Below are 20,962 nucleotides of genomic sequence, written 5' to 3' on the forward strand. Positions count from 1 at the left end.
AGATCACACAGGAGCTTGATGAGTGGCTTTTCCCTTTGACCTCTCCAAAAACAATGGAATCCAGATAAATGTCTCGATGAGCACACGGACGTGAAGCATGCATGAGCACATACATATGTTAATTGAGGTGAAATTAAACTTTTTATGGAAATTCTAAGAAATGATTGATAGATGGAACATTTACAGCAAAAGTCCTTCATCAGGGCATAGTTTAAGTTCACTGCCCTAGCCTGGTATCCAAAGACTTTGGGCAAAACAAAGTGGCTTGATGGTACCACCCTAGCACCCAGTACAATTCTTTCTGAACTCCACCACTGTTAATATCTGACATCCCAAAATTCTGTCCAGTGGACACTTCAGTAGAGCTGAGCGGATCTGTCAAACTGTTCCGGTTTGACAACGTTCTCCGAACCTGAACGCTCGTCATTAGATTCCCCGCAGCTGCAGAAGTTGGTTGCTGCCCTAGGGCTGCCGAAAACATGGATACAGTCTTTCGCCACAGGCTGTATCCATGTTTTCAAGGACTTCCTAGGACAGCATCCAACTTCTGCAGCCTCGGGAATAAAATGACAAATATTTGGATTTGAAGAATGTTGCCAAACCCAAACTGTTTGACAGATCCACTCAACACTAGACTTCAGGGAGGAGGTTCTTCTACTTTTAACACTTTTTAGAACCATTGGTGGATCCTTGACATAAGTTAATGTCAGCAATTTTTGGGTCTACCATATGACTTTTTTGACAAAGCGCCATAGTTTTTTCTTTTTTTAAAATGCAAACCACAATGTCAATTGAGACAATGTCAGTAAGGAAGTGCTGTCATGATGACATTCCGTATCTTGAGGCAATCTACTAATTCAGAAATCCTGCTGATCTGCTGAGACAGGGTTCACACTAGGGAAGACCGGTCTATCACCCTCTACAGCTCGCCCCTATTCGTGGCCGCGCGCATCTCTGCCCGCGCCATAGACCCCATTCTGGGCAGATTCTGCCGTTCGTCTAAAGAATGAACCTGTTCGTTCTTTAGATGGACGGTGGAATTCGTCCTACCCTACATAGCTGCTTTTAATCCAAGAAAGACCTGTCCTGCGGTCCGTTCAGCAGGTAATGTAGTTATTGTTCTAAAAAACAACTTTTAAACTTGCAGCCCATGCCAAACAGGACCCTAACTTTGCACCACCCCTCCGTCCCTCCTCCCCACCGTCCTCATCATTAGGAATGCTCCAGGCAGATTGCCTCCTATTCACCACCTGTGTAAGCACGGCACATGGGCTGGATCGTTAAGCACCTGTGCAATGTTCTGCATGGAGAAAATGTTCCAGTGGCATTCCTAATGATGAAGAGGGTGGGGAGAAGGGACGGAGGGGTGGTGCAAAGTTAGGGCACAGATAATCCCGTCTGGCACGGGCTGCAAGTTTAAAATTAGTTTTTTAGGACAATTACTGCATTACCTGCCGAATGGACCGCAGGACAGATCTTTATAGGATTAAAAGCAGCTATCTGAAGGTACAAGCGGTTTGGGGGGGGGGGGCAGATTGTGTGTACAGAGTCACTCTAAGTTGAACATACTCTTAGTCACATTAAGTTGCAACTGGTGACACTAATTTGATTTCACAAATCTTTTCTTCAGGCATTTAAAGCGACTCTGTACCCACAATCTGATCCCCCCCAAACCACTTGTACCTTCGGATAGCTGCTTTTAATCCAAGATCTGTCCTGGGGTCCATTCAGCAGGTGATGCAGTTTTTGTCCTAAAAAACAACTTTTAAACTGGCAGCCCCGTGCCGTGGCTTAGATTGTATATGCATTAGGCTGGGATGTATTCATGTTTCCCAGGACTCCCTATGCCAACTTTTTCAGCCCCCGGTAATTAAATAAGTGATCAGACTCGAGCATGCTCGAGTTGCACCATTCTTTAGTAGGCCACATGAACATGGTTAGTTGATTGAGCCTTGTATCTGCAAATAAGCTCCAATCTTGTCAATCAGTGCTGGACTCCCATGCTGCACTGGGCCATGTATAAGGGCCCTTACTGTAGATTTACTTGCTCATTTGTCTTTGAAGTTCCTCTTGTTTCTTGAGGTTCCTAATCTGGCACCGTCCAACTACAACTTCCATACCCAGTTACTGTTGTTCCCTTACACATCCCAAGATGTTCAGATCAATTTGCAGACCAATATTTATTAAATTTTCTAAATTTTATGTTCACAAAGTGTAACATTCGACAGAGCCCACGCTCCATACAGCTTTATTTTCCCCGCTCAGCATTTTTCTGAACTACTTCCAAACTTTTTTCTCTGGTTCAGACATCATTAATTTACCCAAAAAAGGGAACGGTAAGAATAGCAATAAATATGTAGAAAAAGCTCATTTAGCAAATCTCAGCCTCGTAACTTGCAAGCTCGGAGCACGCGGCGAGCCGCCTGCCCCGTTGTTAGCGTGAGATATGAAGTTCTGGTGAGCGATGCTATTTACCGCGTCTACCATTTAACACCGTACTCTATAAACACTGCTGCACATTAGTACATTTGTAATTTAAATGAAGACAATACATCAGCTGGAAATGGAGAAAAAAAAACGGTTAACAAGATGATGAATTTGTCACGTTGTCGGGATTTTATTCTCTGGAGGCAAAAAAAAAAAAAAAAAAGAAAAAAGAAAATAATATGTAAAAAATAAGAAAAAAAAAGTAACGTCTTTCTAGAATTTCTAAAGTAAAGCAAAATGCACAATTTTTTCTTCCTCCGGCAGTCCTGCTGGCTGGATCTGCATTCTGCAAGCGAGCTAATAAATGCTACTTAATTCATGTTTCATTCTCTCTTGGGGTCTGCTTGCAGATTTACCCAGCAAAGGAAGCATCCTGTTACGTCTTCTAAATAATTGATGGATCCCAGTCTGAGCAACCCAAACAAAATTCTGAAAATAGTCTCACATGAAATGATCACTTTTTTTTTCTTGTAATTTTTTTTTTATTTCGTTTTTGCCCCTTTTTTTTTAGTTTCTTTGGTCAGCAACAGCAAATTATCATTCTATACGTCCTGACAGCCGCGGCATAAACACAGAATTAAAATGCAGAAATAAATTTTGTAACTCCGAACATGACTGATGAGCTTTGGTATTCAACAAAAAGACTAATTGGAATAGACTTGGCCTAAGTAGACAGATCCTATTATTTTTCTTTCTTTTTTTTTTCATTTGTAGAAGCAGAAATATATTTTATTTGTAAAAATGTCAAATCTCCAGTATACTAATTCTGAATATTTTTGCTTTCACACTGAACAAATGTGGGATTATTTGTTAATTCAATTATTTTATTAAATGATTATTAATTTTTACTGCTCCACCTGTATAACCCAACACAAGCCTGCACCAATAAATACTGCTCCATTTGTGTAACATAACACCATGCTGCACCAATACATACTGCTCCACCTGTATAACCCAACACCAGCCTGCACCAATAAATACTGCTCCATTTGTGTAACATAACACCATGCTGCACCAACACATACTGCTCCACCTGTATAAACCAACACAAGCCTGCACCAATAAATACTGCTCCATTTGTGTAACATAACACCATGCTGCACCAATACATACTGCTCCACCTGTATAACCCAACACAAGCCTGCACCAATAAATACTGCTCCATTTGTGTAACATAACACCATGCTGCACCAATACATACTGCTCCACCTGTATAACCCAACACCAGCCTGCACCAATAAATACTGCTCCATTTGTGTAACATAACACCATGCTGCACCAATACATACTGCTCCACCTGTATAACCCAACAGCAGCCTGCACCAATAAATACTGCTCCACCTGTGTAACATAACACCATGCTGCACCAATACATACTGCTCCACCTGTAAACCAGCACCACAGTCAAGCACTCTGGTCTCCAAAGGCCACCCCTTTATTTACCGCCCCCCCCCCCCATTTTTCACACACAGGTAGACATACACAGACAGACACATTCCTTCTGGTCTTCTCTTATACTGCCCCCTAGTTAAAGGACCTGGGAGTTCAGGGTCATGTGATCATGACATGACATCCAGGTTCTTAACCTCCTGTGAGGTAAGTGTGGTGAGGCCCTGCATCATCAGTGTAGGCTCTGCAGGGCCTCACCAGTGACTAGCACCTCACAGTTTAAGAAAAGCTGCTGTATAACGCTTCACAAAAATTAAAGCTATTATTCAGGCTCAGAAAAAAATGGCTGCTTTTATTCCCCAGAAACAGCGACACTCTTGTCCTCAGGTTGCGTGTGGGGTTTTACAGCTCAGTTCCATCGAAGTGAATGGAGCCGAATTGTAATACCACCCACAACCCGAGGACAGGGGTGGTGCTGTTTTTTTCAAGAAAGTAGCTCTGCTTTCCCTAGATGACAACATTAATGTGACCCTTTCAAAAACTTTTCATATGTCCTAGAGAAATGTCAAAAGTTTTGATTGTTCAGCATCCTTCATTGATTCTTAGATAGAGCTAGCTAAGCGTCTTACTTCCCAGCTCAATGAAGTCTCCATCTCACTGCAGGAGATAGTGTTCAATGGAGACCATCTCCTGCATCTCCTCCAATCATATCTCTAAGAAAGGTAAATAGTTTTTTTTAAGTGACAGTGCTCATTTAGGGTATAAACCCACACACCGTATATGCAGCGTATTTACTGCTGCGATACGCAGCAAACTCGCAGCAAAATCGCAGCAAAATCGCAGCAGATTAGATCTAAATAACTGAACACAGCATCAAATCTGTACCAACAAATCTGCTGCGTATTTGTTGCATATCTGCTGCATATACGGTGTGTGGGTTTATACCCTTAAAGGGATTTTCTGAACTCAAAAAATGATTCACCATTAACAATTTTTCTCTGTTGTCATTACTGATGAGAGTCCCAGCAGTCAGTGATCAGAATATTATCCCTTATCTTTTGTATACCGTATTTTCCGGAGTATAAGATGACTTTTTAACCCCGAAAAAATCTTCATAGAGGTCAGGGGTCGTCTTATATGCCGGGTATGGTCGCCCCATACTGTAAGGGGGGCTCAAAAATGGCCTTATCCCCACCTTATGGGGCAACCACTATAAAAAACAAACATTTAACTCACCTGGAGCCCGTTCCTGGCTTCCGTGCGCCTCCCGTACTGTTCGCGGTGCAGGTAGTGTGACGTACACTACCTGCGCCGGAGACGTAGATCGCCAAACTTCTCTCGGGCATCCGAGTGTCTCATCGGAGAGGCTCGGCTGCCGGGAGAGCTTCGGGAGAATGAGAGAGGCACCGGAAGATCCCAAAGCCTCTCTCATTCTCCCAAAGCTCTCCCGGCAGCCGAGCGTCTCCGAGCCTCTCCGATGAGACGCTCGGATGCCCGGGAGAGGTTCAGCTATCTCTGTCTCTGGAGCAGGTAGTGAACTTCACACTGCCTGCGCCGTTAACGGTATGGAAGGAGCGCCGATGCCGGGAACGGGCCCCAGGTGAGTTAAATGTTTGTTTGTTTTTTAATTTAGCTGCAGTTAACCCCTTCCTGACTGCAGCAGGGCTGTGGTCAGGCAGGGGTTAACATTTTCCGGCGTATAAGGTTCCCCTGACTATCTGCTTAAAGCGACTCTGTACCCACAATCTTTCCCCCCCAAACCACTTGTACCTTCGGATAGCTGCTTTTAATCCAAGATCTGTCCTGGGGTCCGTTCAGCAGGTGATGCAGTTATTGACCTAAAAACAACTTTTAAACTTACAGCCCCGTGCCCTACGGGCGTGGCTTGGGATATCTGTGACCTCACTTTGCATCACCCCTCCGTCCCTCCTCCCCACCCTCTTCATCATTAGGAATGCCACTGGAACATTTTCTCCATTCTGAACATTTGCACAGGTGTCTTAACGATCCAGCCCATGTGCCAGGCTGACACAGCTGAGGAATAGTAGGCAATCTGTCTGGAGCACTCCTAATGATGAGGAGGGTGCGAAGGAGGGACAGAGAGGTTGTGCCAGCCTAATGCATACACAATCTAGGCCACTCCCGTTGGGCACTGGGCTGCCAGTTTAAAAGTTGTTTTTTAGGACAATAACTGCATCACCTGCCGAACGAACCCCAAGACGGATCTTGGATTAAAAGCAGCTATCTGAAGGTACAAGTGGTTTGGGGGGGTCAAATTGTGGGTACAGAGTCGCTTTAAAAGTCAGGGGTCGTCTTATACGCCTAGTCGCCTTATACGCCGGAAAATACAGTAACTTTTCAAATTGGAGATACCCCATTAAGTTCTTTCAAAAAATATCCACAAAACAACGACTTTGCATAAATCTTGCCACTTTTTTTGTGGTGTGAATCGGTGGCTCGGTGGTCGGCTTGTCAGCCAGCTCGCTTTGAACTTTGTGTCACTCTGTTCCAGGTGCCTGGAAAAAGTAAATGTAGTCCTTAGAGAAGTTTCCCAGGACTGGATCCAGCTTTTCCAGGCACCCGGAACCAAGCGGCACAGAATTCAAAGACAGCTAGTTGAGAAGCCGACCGCTGAGCCTAGCGCTATGCTTTGTTACTGTAAATTCTCTCATCCTTAATCAAAATAAATAAATAAATAAATAAAAACTAAATCCCAGTGGAATGGATTATATTACAATTGATCCATCTTATGCATCATAGATCCTGTAACACAAGCCATGCCTCAGTGTGAACAGAGCCCTACACCTGGCAATTATTTTTGAAGGGTAGCACAGACCAGGGATGAGTATTATAGCACAGGAGAGGCGCTGAGCTCTCCAGTCCACATACATGACACTGAATCGTGTTCACAGAGGCGTCAGGAAGGAGTTACACTTACTCCGCAGCTTTTTTTTTTTCCTCCCTTCATAGTTTTGAAATTCAAATTGAATGCAATTTTCAGCTCATTTGAGCCAGAATATACAGTCGCCGAGCTTCAGTGGCTCTTAAATTCGAACTCACAGGAGAAAACAGATATCATCTGTCGCACAGGGCAAGAAGGAGGAGGAGATTGGGAGCCGCTCCTGGCAGAAGCCACGGCTGAAGCTCCTCACACGGAGAGAGCATGGAACCTGTCACTCAGGAGCGACGATGATATCAATGGGATCTGGGAACCTGTACAAAGAGAAGACCAGAGGGAGAAGAAAAGGGCAGGACGGGGTATTGTGACCCAAGTCTATGGGGTTTCTCCAGTCCATGCCATGCTATAAGCCTTAGGCTATGTTCACACCAAGAAGTCCAAATAACGGCCGTTAATTCATAATGATGTCCGTTATTTGTACAGCCACTGCTGTCATTATGAAACAATGGCCGTTATTTGGACTCAAAATGAAGGCCGCCCTAAAACGAAGCAGTCAAATGACCCCCCCCCCCCTCCGCAAAGAGAAAAGAAAAAAAAAGGTGGTGTAAACATAGCCTTAAAGGAATAATCCAGTTTTCGAAAATAAAGGTTATTTGTTGCATGATACAAAGTTCTTGTTTTTAAAGATCTGTTTGGCTTTGCCCTGTGTTCTTACTAACAATCTCCAGAAATTGAGATATTTAAAGGGGTACTCCAACTAGAGGTAAAAATAAATAGACACGTGTCAGAAGTGTAGAGCATTACTTACCAGTCTGACTCAGTTATAAAACTACAAAAAATTAATGTGTTTTAGGCGTCTTCGTTCTTTATTTTGTGGCTGTACTTCCTGGTTGAACAGATACCAAGTACTACATGTTCCAGAATGCATTGCTCTCCCACAGCTGTCCATCACAGTCCTCCACCCTGCCCATTCCCTGCCCAAAACTGTTGCAGAACGTTTAGACTGTGTTCACACATTGCAGTTTCATTGTGTTACTGGATTATTTAAATGCAGTACTTTATCATTTCATTGTGGTCCCACCTACAGAGTGCACTGTATTCTCTGCCTGTAACACCACACAGCACGCTGTATTCTCTGCCTGTAATACCACACAGCACACTGTATTCTCTACCTGTAATACCACACAACACGCTGTATTCTCTGCCTGTAACACCACACAGCACGCTGTATTCTCTGCCTGTAACACCACACAGCACGCTGTATTCTCTACCTGTAACACCACACAGCACGCTGTATTCTCTACCAGTAACACCACACAACACGCTGTATTCTCTACCTGTAACACCACACAGCACTATATTCTCTACCTGTAACACCACCCAGCGCGCTGTATTCTCTACCTGTAACACCACACAGTGCGCTGTATTCTCTACCTGTAACACCACACAGCACGCTGTATTCTCTACCTGTAACACCACACAGCACTGTATTCTCTACCTGTAACACCACACAGCACGCTGTATTCTCTACCTGTAACACCACACAGCACGCTGTATTCTCTACCAGTAACACCACACAACACGCTGTATTCTCTACCTGTAACACCACACAGCGCGCTGTATTCTCTACCAGTAACACCACATAACACGCTGTATTCTCTACCTGTAACACCACACAGCGCGCTGTATTCTCTACCTGTAACACCACACAGCACGCTGTATTCTCTACCTGTAACACCACACAGCACGCTGTATTCTCTACCTGTAACACCACACAGCACTGTAATCTCTACCTGTAACACCACACAGCACTATATTTTCTACCTGTAACACCTCACAGCACACTGTATTCTCTACCTGTAACACCACACAGCACTGTAATCTCTACCTGTAACACCACACAGCACTATATTTTCTACCTGTAACACCACACAGCACTGTATTCTCTACCTGTAACACCACACAGCACGCTGTATTCTCTACCTGTAACACCTCACAGCACGCTGTATTCTCTACCTGTAACACCACACAGCACTGTATTCTCTACCTGTAACACCACACAGCACACTGTATTCTCTACCTGTAACACCACACAGCACGCTGTATTCTCTACCTGTAACACCACACAGTGCGCTGTATTCTCTACCTGTAACGTTGATATTGGAACATAGCCCTAATTTCACTAGAGACTAGATCAGTGCAGCACCTGCTTCTTTCGCTCCTTGCCTGCTCAGGTGTAGGCTGGAGGGGCTGGACAGAGATGGTGAATCAAGAGCTGGCCACTCCTCCTGTGACAGAAGATGATGTATTGTCACGAGAGGGAGGGAGAAGCTGGGGTCAACACACATTTTGTAGTCCTTATCTTTTCTATTTCTTGGTAAAACACAGAAAACTATTTGTAATAACATTATATATATATATATATATATATATATATATATATATATATATATATATATATATATAATTTAAATACACTTAAGGGGCTTTAGTGAGGGAAGGGGCTCACTCCTGTTTTACACAGATAGGTCTACTGTAATGGGATATAGTAGTACATAGAGATTGTGGTGCAGAGACAATTATTTTTTTTTTATTCTTATTTCTTATTTACAGACATTATCTACCTGGACTTTACATCACTGAGGTCTTCCATAAGATTTTCCTCTTCTACATCACTGTGCCTCTTCCCCAAAATCTCCTGTCTGGTAAGTGCGGTCTAACGTTTTTCACCCATGTTTGGCTCGGTCAGTCTTGTAAAGCAGTTATACAGAAAGTAGGCGGCATGTTTTTGGACTAAACCAGTCTTGACCATTAGATTTGTTGGTCCATTTGTCGCCGTGTTATGGAGATATTCTACCATAGAGGAGAACGGCCCAGGAACCTGTATTGTAAATGGCATGATATGGAAGATCCTGGATCTCCTTACACATTTTGTATTATACCAGAAGCCTCAATTCACACATGTCTGCCCGGCCACATATATTACTTAGCGTTATCTCAGAATTTATAACTTTTCCTACTGCATTTCAAGCTGTCCTAACAAATCCAGGTACTGTGAGAAACCCGGACAACATGAATGGGGATTTTGTTAGATCCAGATTTTGTCTACGTTGATTGGTTACTTGTGATCATGTGATCGACCTTCTGATCACTGATCACAGCTGGATGCATGATCCACTGATCGCTATGTGGAAAGCAATGGTAAAAGAAGAGGTGATGCATATTGTCTTTAGTCTCTTTGCTCGTTTTTGGTTATTGATGCCTAATCCAGCTCCATATTTGCTTATTCTTATAGCGCACCTTCAATGGAGTAAAATGTTTAAAATGTCACAGGGACACAAAAACAGAAAAGCGTAACAACACGTTGAAAATGCTAAGAAGTGGTTAATATAGATACTTAGAATGGCAAAACTGCTATAGAAAAAAAAAAAGAAAAAAAAAATAGTGTGTATAGTACCATCTCACCAGGTTAAGGTGACCTCAGAGGGACGGACCCTATACCGTACGTTGTACACTGACCTCTCCCTCCTGGGCTATTACTAAGCCTACGCACTAGACATTCAGGAACCAGCTAATCTCTGCTTATGGGGTGGGATGGGTGACGTGCACGAGCCAAATGCAGGCAGCCACAGCCCCCATTGACATAACAATGGCCATCACATGCGAACAGTGTGGTGTCCATCCCTCTGAGGTCACCTTAATGTAGCGTAAGGGCACTGGAGATGAACAAACCAAACTTCACAAATAGTGATGAACAAACATGTTCGTAAATGTTCGTACAAACATGACGCTAATTGTTCGTGTTCGTGTTTCGAACATATTCGAACTTGTGAGCGTACGCAACTGCGCAATTTACGCTTTACGCTTGATTATCTGTACGCATGTGTGTAACTCCAGACCGAAATGTACGCAATCTGTACGCAATAATGAATAAAATGCGTATGCTTCTACTGTATGTTCGTTATTTGTCTGTGAATGTTTGGCGAACTGGAATCGATCACAATGATTTTTTTTTATGTTTTGCAAAGTTTGTAATGCAACTGGTCCAAGATCGTGGTCACATAATTTAACACTCATAGAATACAAAAAAGCGCTTATGCTTACTTGTCCGTGCTCCCCGGTGTCCTCTTACAGGTCTCCAGTGTCCCCCGCTGATTGCAGCCACCTCCACTTCTCAGTCTGTGAGAAGCTGAGCGGGCTGTGACTCCTGAGAGGAGTTTGCCTAAGTGGAGCTGGCTGCGATTAGCGGGGGACACCAGAGACCTAGGCTGGAGGACACCAGGGCAGTGTGGATAGGTAAGTATGATGGGTGAACCACCCTGAAACAACCCCACCCCATTCCGCCGGATGGAACTCACGGACCACCTCTCCAAAAAAGGGGTTTGCTGCGCTGTGGTCCCTGAAAGCCGAGCTGTAGGGGTGAACTGTCAGCTTGCAGCTAGCACCATGGAGGCAGGCCGCATTCTGCCGGAAGGGATCTGCTCCACGGGCCCCATAGCAGCTGCGTGGTCTGCCTCCATGGTAGCTACACCACTGAATAGAGCTATCTGACAGAGATAACTACAAGCCGAGGAGTGAAATGCTCCATCTAGAGCTTCTACCGATTCATTCTCCTTATAACTAGGGGTCTTAGCAGTGAGATCCCAACCAGTCAAAACTTATGACATATCCATAAAACCGATTAAAGTTTGACAAGTCAGATAGTTGTCAGATCAGCAGGTGTATTATAGGAACCTGACCATCCCTGCCGCCTGCTGTTTGGTCAGAATCAGACATGGTGTATGCATGGCCTATTGTGGCACATTTCTTCGAGACCTCGACGTTACACAAATGCTGGAACAGATGCAGTAATCACATTAAGAGGCATTTTCTATATGCTCCTTTAATGCCAATCCGACTGCTACAAATCCCCTTTGCCGTCAATGGGAGATTTTGACTTGTGACGCTGAGTCTTTAGAATGGCCCCGAATGCTCAGAAAAGCTATTAATGCCGGACGGCTTGGTGTCGCTGCAGCTTTATACAGCAGAGGGGAATTGGTAGTTCGAGGATCTGTAGATAACGTACAGTAATAATGCTAAAATATAGTCTGATCATTGAAAAATAAGTTTGAAATGAAGACTTAAAGGGATACTCCGATATCAGGTTAAAAATAAAATAAAATTCAACTAGCAGTGGCTGGTATTTAGATTGGAAAACCTGTAGAAAAGATGACAGTTTGCTTAAAGAGGTATTCCGCTCAAAAATAACTTTTGATATGTTGCTGCCCATGGTGAGACTAACAATTCCTTCCATACTTGTTATTATCTATTCAGTCTCTTTCACCCACTTCTTAGCTGCTGCTTTCTGCTGAAGACACAAAAATCTGTGTGTGAGCATTTCTCTCCGTCTCCCCCTCCCCCCCCCCCCTTCTGAGACGGCTGATGTAAACAAGTCCCTGGCTGGCTTTATCTGCAACACTGTAGTTTCTGTGTAATGCTCGGAGGGATATTCTGAAGTCAAGTTTTTGATGAACTCACTGTGATTATCCCTCCCAGTATTACAAAGTTGCTACAAGGTTGCCGATAGGGAGGGGGGAGGAGTTAAAAGCCCTCACAGATTTTTGTGCCTTCAGCAGCAGCTCAGAACTGGGGGAAGGAGCCTGAATAGATATTAACAAGTATGGAAGGAATTCTTAGTCTCACCATGGGCCGCAACATATCTAAAGTTATGTATGAGTGGCATACCCCTTTAATAAATATGTCGCTAGCGACAGGTCGTAAAGGACGTGCACCCACTTTTCAGTTTTAAAGCACAAAATGACAGATGTGCCGGTTTTTAGAGATTTTTATGGCGCACAACATTTGTAAATATGGTGAAACAAGAAACCAACAGGGAAAAACTGGAAAAGCATCAAATTAATGATGGAAACACGTTAGTAAATGAACTCATAGGGGGAGGTTTATCAAACATGGTGTAAAGTGAGACTGGCTCAGTTGCCCCTAGCAACCAATCAGATTCCACCTTTCATTTTCCGAAGAGTCTGTGAGGAATGAAAGGTGGAATCTGATTGGTTGCTAGGGGCAACTGAGCCAGTCTCACTTTACACCATGTTTGATAAATCTCCCCTATAATGTTTGGAACAAAAGATGAGTAGGTGATATCCTCCATCTCTATACACTGTAGCATAGCCTCACTGAGAGTGCTGCTCTGCAGGAAAAAATTCTGAGGCAGGGGCCCCTGCACTGCTTAGGATGAGGAGGCCTCTATAATGATTCTCCATGGCTTCTCTGGCTGCATGGGTGTTCCCCTTTATGTTCCATAAGAGTATCTGATTCCAGCCATAGCTCACAGGTCGCACTTTAAAAGTAATGCACCAGGTGAGTGATGAGAGATCAGGTGACCTGGTTGGGTTGCACTAGGAGGTGACCTCTGACCCTGACCTGCTTTAAGGATCCTGACTCCTGAGGCTGAACCTGGGATCTGATACAACTCTATACAATTAACCTGAACTACAACACTGAGAATGCAGAATCCATAGAAACTGAATCTACATAAATAGTTGTAGCTGCGTTATATATCTGATATCCATCCTGAGTCACAGCCTGTGTATTATACTCCAGAGCTGAATTCATCATTCTACAGCATTCAGCCCTGGCTTGATGATCTACATTTACTAACACTTACACGTGTGAAAATGGAGATTTTCATTGTGGGGTCTTTACATCAGGTGTAAAGAAATCTGATGGAATGTATGTACACAGCAACCTCACCAGCAGAATATTGAGTGCAGCTCTGGAGTATAATACAGGATGTAACACAGGATCAGTAATGTAATGCATGTACACAGCGACCCCACCAGCAGAATAGTGAGTGCAGCTCTGGAGTATAACACAGGATGTAACTCAGGATCAGTACAGGATGAGTAATGTAATGTATTTACACAGTGACCCACCAGCAGAATAGTGAGTGCAGCTCTTGAGTATAATAAAGGATGTAACTCAGGATCAGCATCAGATACATAATGTAATTTTTTTCATCTTTTTCTGAAAAAACATTTCTATATGAGGCTATGTTTACCTGGCGTAGTTTACATGGCGTAAGACAATGGCCGTTCTGTGACCTGGCTGGATGACAGAACGGCCGTTGTCAGAGAAAATTATCCCAACAACGGCCATGATTTATGTAAAACATACATTGTGTGAACATGGCCTGATACTGTAAAGGCGGAAGTATCTTTTGATTTCTGATCAGCAGATAAAGTGTTTGAAGTCTATGAGATTTGCACCTAGTTTTCCTTTTAGCGGCCTTATAGATCGATCCCCTCTAAATTTGCACTGATAGATATGATGGGACGTGCACTGTTACGCTCCTCTAGGGAAACAAGGACCATCCATTTCTCCCTCTACTCCCAGTGAAGCCCCCTCCTCACTGCTCTTTGCTGCATTGTGCATTACTCTTTAACTTCTTCGTTTGATGGGGAGATTGATATTACCGATACACCAAGTCTGGTTTATTTGTGGGTGTTTGAAACCCCGGCGATCGCCATGGCAACAATATTTTTTAATTATAAAGAGCGGAGATGATAACATGTATATCAGATGTGACGGGATTCTCCCTGTAGACCCGGCTCTGATTAGACATTTCAGGGAAGCTTTGTATGTGGATTTCCCTCGCAGGCGAGATTTTATTATCTGCTTTAGCAGACAGCTGTTCTGCTGGTGCCATGAACCTACACTAATACAATGAGAGCAATTGGCTTAAAGGCCAACGGACGTTGCTGTACAGGGACGAGCATTGCTTCTTACACCAGCAGCAGACCCTAGTGACGGATCCGACACGTGGCTGCTCAACCCCAGGTGGTCATAGGAAGCCTGAGAGATGAGGTTTATGGAATAATGGTACAATTATAGTGATCGATATGGCGGTACTATTTATAGATAACCGTGTGTATAGTAAAATGACACAATTATAGAGAACAGTATGGCAGCACTATTTATAGATAACTGTGTGTAGGGTATAATGATACAATTATAGTGATCTGTATGGCAGCACTATTTATACATAGATAACTGTGTGTATGGTATAATGATACAATTATAGAGAACGGTATGGCAGTACTATTTATAGATAACTGTGTGGGGGGTATAGTGATACAATTATCGTGATCTGTATGGCAGCACTATTTATACATAGATAACTGTGTGTATGGTATAATGATACAATTATAGTGAACGGTATGGCAGTACTATTTATATATAGAAAACTGTGTGTATGGAATGATGATACAATTATAGAGGACGGTATGGCAGTACTATTTAAATATGGATAACTGTGTGTGGGGTATAGTGATACAATTATAGAGAACGGTATGGCAGCACTATTTATGAATAGATAACTGTGTGTATGGTATAATGATACAATTATAGTGATCTGTATGGCAGTACTATTTATATATAGATAACAGTGTGTAGGATATAATGATACAATTATAGAGAACAGTATGGCAGTACTATTTATATATACATAACTATGTGTAGCGTATAATGATACAAATATAGTGATCTGTATGGCAGTACTATTTATATATAGATAACAGTGTGTAGGATATAATGATACAATTATAGAGAACAGTATGGCAGTACTATTTATATATATAGATAACAGTGTGTAGGGTATAATGATACAATTATAGTGATCTGTATGGCAGTACTATTTATATATAGATAACTGTGTGTAGGATATAATGATACAATTATAGAGAACAGTATGGCAGTACTATTTATACATTGATAATTGTGTGTAGGGTATAATGATACAATTATAGTGATCTGTATGGCAGAACTATTTATATATAGTTAACTATGTGTATGGTATAATGATACAATTGTACTGAGACAGTATACTGATAAATGTTTGTCCTCGGAGATATTATATTATTTTCTTTCTGGAATAATAGCTATTATACAGTATTATTGTGTGTGTCTTATAGCTAAGGCCGGAGCTGTAGCCTCTCGGGCTGCATTGTGCACAGACTTGGATGGGGTTTTCTATAGAAGGTGTTGTCATATACTTCCTACAGTCATTAATCACAGCTTGCCACTTTAAACAAGTGCCATTAACACCAGACCACATATTTTCCCTCCTTGCCCGCAAGTTATTGCCTGTTGGGTATTATATTAATTGCTAAATAATTAGAAAAAGTATGTTTGCCCTTATTACGGAGAACTCATTTAATTTTGTTCTTCCACCTGGGAGGAACAATTTCAGTTTTAATGATTCACAGATAAGGATTTAAGAAAAAAACAGATGGGGGTATCCATACAGATCAAGCTGATATGTCTAATAGATTTCCACATCACGCTCCTGCTGCCTCTTAATGACAGGCGAAAAAATGGTATATAGAAGAATAACGAATAATAATGGAGAACTGACACTACTGCCCCATATACCATAGAGTAACCTATAGCCATGCGGCATCTATCTATCTATCTATCTATCTATCTATCTATCTATCTATCTGTCAATCAATCAATCAATCAATCAATCATCTATTATCTATTTCCTATCTATCTATCTATCTGTCTGTCTGTCTGTCTGTCTATCTATCTATCTATCTATCTGTCTGTCTGTCTGTCTATCTATCTCCTATCTATCTATCTATCTATCTATCTATCTATCTATCTATCTATCTATCTCCTATCTATCTCCTATCTATCTATCTCCTATCTATCTCCTATCTATCTATCTATCTATCTATCTATCTATCTATCTATCTATCTATCTATCTCCTATCTATCATCTATCTATCTATCTATGGGTCCGTTTGCACAGAAAAATTATCTGCCAAAGATTTGAAGCCAAAGCCAGGAATGGATTTGAAAAGAGGAGAAATCTCAGGCTTTCCTTTATGGCCTGACCTCTGACTATAGTCCATTCCTGGCTCTGGCTTCAAATCTTTGACAGATAATTTTTCTGTGTAAATGGACCCTATCTATCTATCTATCTATCTATCTATCTATCTATCTATCTATCTATCTATCTATCTCCTATCTATCTATTTATCTATCTTCTATCTATCTATTTATCTATCTCCTATCTATCTCCTATCTATCTATCTATCTATCTCCTATCTATCTATTTATCTATCTCCTATCTATCTATTTATCTATCTCCTATCTATCTATCTCCTATCTATCTATCTATCTATCTATCTATCTATCTATCTATCTATCTATCTATCTCCTATCTATCTATCTATCTATCTATCTATCTATCTATCTATGTATCTACCTATCTATGTCATATTACTCTATACATTGACCTCAATGCACACCTGTATAATAATGTTTCTATGTATCTTATGGTGTCATGTGTATCAATATATTGATTTTCTGCCTTCTATGTTGATAAATTCAGTTCTTCTACGTTACTGTATGTTATTATGTATGGTATTGCTGTATATGTAGCATTTTGTGCTTTGTCCCTCCTCCCAGCCTTCCCGGCCCCAGCAATCATACCGTACATATGTGCTGCTCTGTGCTTTGAGACCCCAGCATTGCCAGCTATAAGGACATCAGCGGGGGGCTAATGAAAAGGCTTTGTTGATTTTAACGAATTGCCATCAACTGTAGCCAAAATAAATATAATCTTCTTTTTGGATTAGTGGTTACAGATGATTTTACCTACTAACAATGATTACCAGGCCCTGGCGGACAGGGACGAGAGCTGCTCCCCGGTGATCCTCCAAACACAGCAGTAATCAGCCGCAAATAAACACTGACACATCGGCTGCTGTCACAGACTGGCGGCACCGCGTTCAAGGGTCTCATAGAACATCAGGTGTATCAGAGTATTCTCTGCCTGGGCAGCTCCAAGGACCCACAGAAGAACTAGCCACCCCCTATAAGAACTCATGGCTCGCCAAAGTGAGGGCCTCTCTACAAGGGTCGCAACGGTTACAGCTGCTCTCGGGTTTAGTTCAAAAATTCCATCTATCCTATAGCAGGTGACTAGTACTGTAAATCACGTGTGGGCCCTTTTGTTAATTTTTTTTATTAGTTATACCAATGACCATAACACCAACCAGAAATTGATGACTCATCCCATGTCGTCCCAAAAAAATCTGTGTAAAAAAAGAAAAAAATTGAATCTGTGTAAAGAAGAAAGAAAATTGAATCACTCACCTCCCCCACAGCTGCCATTACTATAGTGCCTAATCCATGGTAATCAGCACTTCCTGGTTTAACACTCCCAATCTAGCCAATCAGAGGTTAGAGCAGGTACCTGCTGCAGTCAGTGATTGGCTGAGTAGGCATTTGCAGTGTGTCGATAGAGGGACCAAAAATGGGATTATATGGTTGGAGTCAGTGCTGGGGCTTTATATAACTATATGTAACACTGTAGGGTTGCTTTGGCGGTGATTGGTTCCATTTAAAAAAAAGAAAAAAATTCTTATGCTGGAAAACCACTTTAACCCCTAGACGACCCAGGATGTAATAGTACGTCCTGGCGTCGCTAGGGGAGTTCAGAGGGGGGCCGTGTGGTGACCACACTCTGAACCGCCGCGATCCCAGGTGCTATATGTAGCTCGGGACCGCGGCAATTAGCAGGCACAGTCTGATCGCCGTACCCGCTAATTAGGCATTTAGATGCAGCTGTCAAAGTTGACAGCTGCATCTAAATGCTTGTTTTCCACTATCGTTGGTAGTTTAGTGGCAAGACCGCCCGCAATGCGATTACAGAGGAGCGGTCCCTGCATTCAGTCTGGCCGGGGGTCTGCACCATAATGGCAGCAGCCGAGAGCAATAGAACACCGATCTTATTGATCTATTCAGTATAACTATACTGAATAGATCTCAATGAGAGATTAATGTGGTTATACTAGAAGTCCCCCAGTGGGAATAACCCTAACCCCAGGGGACTTCTAGTAAGTGTGTAAAAAAAAACATTTTTATTAATAAAAAAAATCCCCTCCCATAATAAAAGTCTGAATCAACCCCCTTTCCCAAAATTGCGCATTTTTGTTCACATCAGATCCAGAAAAATTGTGATAAAAAGTGATCAAAAAGTTGCATATAAGCAAACAAGGTATCAATAGAAAATACACATCATGGCACAAAAAATGACACCTCTAATTACACCGAAGGATAAAAGCGTTATAAGCGTGGGAATAGAGCAATTTTAAGGAACATATATTTTTTTAAAAGGTTTTAATTTTTTAAAAGCCATCAAACAAAATAAAAGATTTGCAAGTTACATATCGTCGTAATCGTACTGACTTAAGGGACATATATAACATATCAGTTTTATCCTGGGCGAACAGCGTAAAAATGAACCCCCCCCAAATAAAAAAAAAATGTATGCAAAAATGACATCTGCCTTTGCAAAGTACAATTAGTGGCGCAAAAAATAAGGGCTCATCTGGGTCTCTAGGTGGAAAAATGCACGCGCTATGGCCTTATATACACGGAGGAAAAAATGAAAGCGCAAAAATGAAAATTGGCCCGGTCTTCTAAGGGTTAATATCAAAAATACATGAAATGGTCATTTCTATTTCTTTTTGAAAATTGGAAGAAAGGGAGAAACCTTATAGGTCTCTTTTGAGATGAGGGGTGCAGAGCGCTGCTTTGGCATGTCTGTGACCGCTGGTAATGCTGCAGGTGCTGCTGGGGAAAATTAATGGAATGACGGTCTGTCTAGCAGGTTCCATGCTGAAATTCTCGGCCTGAGTGGGTCACCTTCTGACATGAACTGGAAGGCTGGACCTTCACTATAATGCATATAAATGATATATATAATGCATTCTATAAATACAAACTCTACCTTCATTTTTGTGTACGCTGAAATTTTATTTTCCTTACCACCGATAATTGGCCGTGCCTACAGTCCATTCACCCGATCCGAGAATTTTCATAATTTCTTCCATCATCCCTCGCCTTCCTATTGTCTTCATAGAATAAGCAGACATTTGCAAGAGTGATTTGCAGGGAAGTTGCAAGGACGGGACCTGACCGCTCTTTCTGCTGGCAGTTGGTATTAGTCTGCTGGTGTCCCATGGCTATCAAGAGCACCTTGACTCGTCTTGATGGGTGTTTTATTTTAGGAAGTAAACAGATCACGAATGCCGAGGCCGAGATACCCAGGAACACAATAAACTCTTCCTTCTCTTTTTGGTTTTATTGCTTTGTGTATCGTGAATGTGTTTATTCTGTTTTCTCTTTGTGTCATTTTTTTTTTATATATACAATTGTGAAGAATCGATATCTAAGTAGTTGTGGTTGGTGGAGAGAATTCATATTTTGCACGCTTTACATTTCACGGTTTTAAGCTACAGATGCATGAAAATAGTTGTCACGCTCCGTGCAATTAACGCCTCATTTTCATCCGTTCACTCTGGATCTCAGGTTGAATCCATTTTCCGTTCATATTGTACATGTTGTGTTTTGTTGTTGTTACTATTCATTTGCGTCTGGTGCATTCACATCGGAGAGAATTATCACTATTGTCATAAAAATGGTAAAAAATCCCCAAACAGAAGAATGAAAAATTTACTGCAAATTGATGACTTTTCAGGTTAGAAATATTTGTGTCACTTCCGGATGCATGACAGTTCTAAATTTTGCAAATAATTTGATTATTTTTAAAAAACTATTTATCAAATTGGGGCAACCTATAGGATCCTGCCAAATGTACCAATTTCTCTACCTAAATTCTGTAAATAGTAATGGAAGTAGGTGCCAATACAACTTAACCTTCATTTAAAGGGAATGCATTATCAGAAAAACTTTAAAAATAATTTTTGTTGATGATTTTTCAAATTTTCCATTTTTCTATCTATATTATAAAATAATCATGAGATCTAGCAGTTCTCATTCTCACCACTGGGGCAAAAACTAATCTGAGACTTCCTGTTGTGTCTGTGTTGATAAGAGGAGGCTGCTGTAAAGTGATCTGTATAGCGTTGCAGCATCATGTGACCCCAGTAGATAGAGGAGACAATAGCAGCTCCCTGTGGAATGACGTCTTCACAGGTCACAGAGCGTGCCCAGTAATGTCTCACATTCATCTCAAGAGGACAAAGTCTGTCTATTGTCGTCTATGTACACGAGTTATGCTGTAAAACATGTCACTAAATGCTGTTAAGAACAGCCCAGGCAATATGACTGTGGTATCCCAAGTCGCAAAGTTCTCTCTCCAGTTCAGTGGTG

At 41.9% G+C, this 20,962-nt stretch overlaps 1 protein-coding gene across 3 annotated transcripts in view; it reads left to right on the forward strand.

Annotated features, from left to right (window-relative positions):
- Nucleotides 1-20,962, forward strand: part of ESRRG (estrogen related receptor gamma) — a 608,539-nt gene that overhangs the window by 152,318 nt on the left and 435,259 nt on the right. For all 3 annotated transcript variants that reach the window (XM_069954516.1, XM_069954522.1, XM_069954526.1), the window contains exon 3: nt 9,389-9,480. The gene's annotated coding sequence lies outside the window, so the exon portion shown is untranslated. The remainder of the gene's footprint in view (nt 1-9,388; nt 9,481-20,962) is intronic.

The sequence above is a fragment of the Dendropsophus ebraccatus genome, chromosome 15 (genome assembly GCF_027789765.1).
Source record: "Dendropsophus ebraccatus isolate aDenEbr1 chromosome 15, aDenEbr1.pat, whole genome shotgun sequence".
In the NCBI taxonomy this organism is placed as follows: Eukaryota; Metazoa; Chordata; class Amphibia; order Anura; family Hylidae; genus Dendropsophus; species Dendropsophus ebraccatus.